This window comes from Onychomys torridus, chromosome 15, assembly GCF_903995425.1.
Source record: "Onychomys torridus chromosome 15, mOncTor1.1, whole genome shotgun sequence".
NCBI classification, from domain to species: domain Eukaryota; kingdom Metazoa; phylum Chordata; class Mammalia; order Rodentia; family Cricetidae; genus Onychomys; species Onychomys torridus.
The window spans coordinates 29,294,331-29,298,675 of NC_050457.1; the positions used below are offsets into that span (position 1 = coordinate 29,294,331).

The 4,345-nt window shown below is 41.0% G+C and overlaps 1 pseudogene; it reads right to left on the bottom strand.

The window, feature by feature from the left end:
* Positions 1-2,557: 2,557 nt before the first annotated feature.
* LOC118596144 lies at positions 2,558-4,023 on the bottom strand (annotated as a pseudogene).
* Between the last annotated feature and the right edge of the window lie 322 nt (positions 4,024-4,345).

Below are 4,345 nucleotides of genomic sequence, written 5' to 3' on the forward strand. Positions count from 1 at the left end.
TCTTCAGATATAGTTTAAATTAAATCTTATTTAACAATGTCCTTGATTATTAATATATAACTTAAAGTTTATTTTTAAAGGCTGAAATATGTCTGTGAATCTTTGAGTGTCAGTTTCTAAAACTAAAACACAGATGTCATGTTGCCATGCTGTATAAAAATGGTTTTGTTTTCATTCTGTGACTACTATTTGCAAAGAAAGATACACCTTGTAAACTGGTTCTCAACTGATTGACGTTTCCTGGATGGATACTTCTTAAACATTAGGAGTTAAGAACAGAATTACTTGTCTTATCTCTAATTTATTATGCTTGAGTTTATTCCTATTGTCAACACAATCTAAAATGCAATAGCATGAACACAATGTTGAAATAAAAAACATATATACTTATATTTATTTTGTATTTATATTTATTTTGTTATTCCATAGAAATTTCTGCAATAGAAAATTAAAACAACACAAATAAGGTAGATTAAGTAAAAAGCAACTTCTCTGGTATAATATGTAAACAAGATTTTAGAGGATGGGAGAGAGGAAGCCTTCTACTGGTTATAGCCCTTTGCAATTTCTGTAGGGCTAGTCATACTTTTTCTTTAGCTCACACTCATAAGAGATCCTAGGTCATCTATGAGAGGGTGATGTGTCTGTATGGGAGTTCATTCATCCATGGTTTTTGGCTTATGTGTCTTTCAAGTTGAGCTGAATGAGATACATTGGCTGAATTCCACACATTCTCAACCTCTTGGGGCAAGGAAACCAGTCAGATATATTTTCTTGGGAATGTCTCAAGCATGAGTCTTTTCCTTCTCACTTATTCTAAATTTGCATTAGCCAAGTTTAATAGCAGTAAAAGGCATCACTAAAGAAGGGAAGCCCTGGGGCCAGTGATTCACTTACTGCAAAGTCTTTTGCTATAGTTCAAACAAAGGACTTGGGTTCAGTCAGCATGCAGTTGAGGTGATGACTTAAAGGAACAGCAGTGAGACTTACTAAGGCATAAATAGGTATTAAGAATGAATCCAAGGCTTCTGGATTGTTCAACTGAATGGTTAGGACCATGGAGGGAAGCATTGTGGATGGGTCAATTGAAGAGAAATGACCAAAATTTAGTGTTGAACCTCATGAGTCTACATGTTAGAAGTCACTCCATTGGAGATGAAGATAGAAGCCAAGGCTGGATTACTTATAGTTAAAGGCTTCACTTTTCCTTTTTGACATGCCATGAATTTCTATATGCTTACTTAGTCTAGAATCTATGGCAATTCTTTAGGACCTATTTTGGTTCAGACAGAAATCTTAACCTGGCCAACACTACATCCTAGCAGCCCATTAACACACAGCTATTTTGTATATGTGTTTGGGTTTTAGGAGAATCTCATGGGTTGCAGATATTCATTTGGGAATGCTGTCATGTATATGATGTTTGGAACTGTGAGTTTAGATGAAATCAATAGATCATGTAAGTAAATGTCAGGAGGAAGACCGAGGACCTTTTGTCATTTAGAGATTGAGATAAACATGAGAAGTAAACAGTAAGTGCCGAGAAAAAGAAACGGGGGGGGGGGGGGGGATAGAGCATAAGGATCCATAGTGGAATGTGCCGTTATGTAAATAAACATCCCAGGGAGAAGAGAAGGTTGAGCTGAAGAAATACAATTTGCAGGTAAAGATGATAAGGATCAGAACATGGTGTGGATTTAGTGGGTGATCTTACCAATGACATTTTTAAAGGATTGTCCCTTAATGAGAAGTTTTGTTTGGGTTTTGTGGAGTCCCCTGAATCTGAGGATGGGATCTGAAATAAACACAGATTTTAATATCTAGTTTCTAATTTTTTAAAAATATTATCTATCCCAATTCCCCAAAACTATTTCCATTGGTTGATTCTGAAACATAATTTTAGAGGTTTAATATGTCCCATCCTTTTATTTTCCTTATGTCTAATTTTTTATAGGAAATAATCATAGTTCATTTGGAGAGCATTCATATTTTATACAGTATATATAAATTTTGAGGAGACAACACAACAGTAGCCACAGTAACCTAGCTGCATTGTGCTGATTAAGTTTAATTAATAAGTAAAAGTGCTTAGGTTTAATGTGCACTTTCACGGCCCTATAAAAACACAACCATTACATACACTGTGAACACTACAGGGTGTAAAATCTATTTCTAACTCCAAACACCATTTTCACAGGACCAAGTACACAAGGTCTGAGGTAAGGTGCTCAATTTTTCTTTGTTAGGCACAATTTTCATGTAAAGGTTTTACTTTCCTTTTCACTCACTTCAAATATGGAGTCAGTGCTGGAAGAGTTCTGGCTCTCCTCTATGAAGAGTGCCTGGTGACCTTTGTATGTCCCGGATGGGGGAAAACAGGTGGAATTCTTCACAGCTGAATGGCTGAAGCCATGGAACATCACTCTGGGTTCAGTGTGAGACACCACTATAAAACCATGGGCTGATCTCTTGTACAGAGGGCAAATTAAGAGTTTTAAAAATGCCCAAGCAATAGAAGCCTGATCTGAGCAGAGATTCTTTAAGGGTGGGGATGAAGTCACATGCCTGAAGGTTTACCCAGGTGTTTCACAGTCCTGTTTCTGCTCACAGGGACTTCAGTACTATTTATTCTTGCTTCCTCTTGACTTCTTATGGATTGCTCCATCAAAGCTGTGACAGGCAGGTAAGCAACTATTGATTGTCTCAAAAGTCCATCTTCCAGCCAGGAAAGCCCTTCTGAGACCCTGAGACCAGTAACAGCATATCCACTCCCATAGACCATATCCCAGAACCAGAGGCAATGCCTCATAATAAGTGTTATGTTAGGGTGCCACCTACCCCTTTTCACATACTTTTTCATGCAAGGATCTTATTTCTAGTGTGGGTCTTGGATCCACTGAGAATCTGCTGGTTTGGTGCTGTAGTGTTCAATGAATATATTTAAGAACCACTAAATGCCAGGTAGGGAGTAAACGGAAGATTTTCACCATGATGCAGTGAAGCAGGCATGCCAATGTATTAGTGATGTTCCAGAAGCTGCTGGATTTTAAACTCGGTCTCCAGGAAGTCCTGAGACATACACCTCTTCCAACTGGATGCTTCAAGCACGGGTAATGTACTTCCATCACAGAGGCTGCTGGGATAAGTGGCTCCAGAGAAACATCTCCTTGCATGCATTTCTTCAGCAGCATCTTGAAGCAGACTGGCTTCTGAAGCCTCTTGTGTTGTGTGTTCATTTAACTGGGAGCATGCTAGCTGGCCCCATGCAGGCCACAGAAAAAAACAGCATCCCCAGCAGAGGTTCTTCAAGGGAATCTAAAGCGGATGGCTGGACTTCCTCTACCATGCACATAGTGATGTTGATGCACACAGGATCCTTTCGCTGGTCAGGACTGTGGTTACTGAGTGATCCAAGCACTGTACTCATGATAGCATCTGTGGGCAATTCACTGACTTGGAGACAGGCGTGAGAAGAAAAGGGCAATTCATCAAGTTCACCTGCCACTTCTACATCAGTCTGCTTGCGGTTTTTCAGAGCTGTTTGCTGATCTGGATCTAATTCTGTGTCCACGTAGCAGTTCACACCTGCTGACAAAGAGGGACAGCCCTGAGAAGTATCGTCCCAGACCTGATCACCTGCAGAACAATGGTTGTCTGAGGAGGGTCCTCCAGCCTCAGACACCAACTGCATGGGATGTATCTGAGTATCAGGTATGTCTGGGGTGCCGCTTTTATTTTTGTCCTCATCAGCTGGAGCACCATTTGTAAGCAATACCCACCCCCCTACTTTTTGATGGAAGCTGTTCTATTTCCTGACAAGCTCCTGGATTCCCACTGGCCCTGGTGCTTCAGGGACTCAGACTCCAACTGAGCTAATAAGGACAGGGACTGGCTTGCTCTGCAACAACCAGCCTCACGATTTCCTCTTTCCACGGGTTCTTTACTGAGTCCTGGAGCAGAGAAGGGCTCAGGCTCAGGTGGCACACCTGTGGATTGACCAGAGATCTTCACAATCGAAGGTGAATTTATTTATTTATTTATTTATTTGTTTGTTTGTTTGTTTGTTTGTTTGTTTTTTTGTTTTCCGAGACAGGGTTTCCCTGTGTAGCTTTGTGCCTTTCCTGGAACTCACTTGGTAGCTCAGGCTGTCCTCGAACTCACAGAGATCCACCTGCCTCTGCCTCCCCCGAGTGCTGGGATTAAAGGCGTGTGCCACTACCACCCGGCTCAAAGGTGAATTTGTACAGTTTTCCCACAGAGCTAGTTAGCAGAGCAGTGGCTCACTGCTAACCATCTGTGTCATTGACAGGGGCCTCCCAGCAGAGACGCCATCTCCACTCTCACG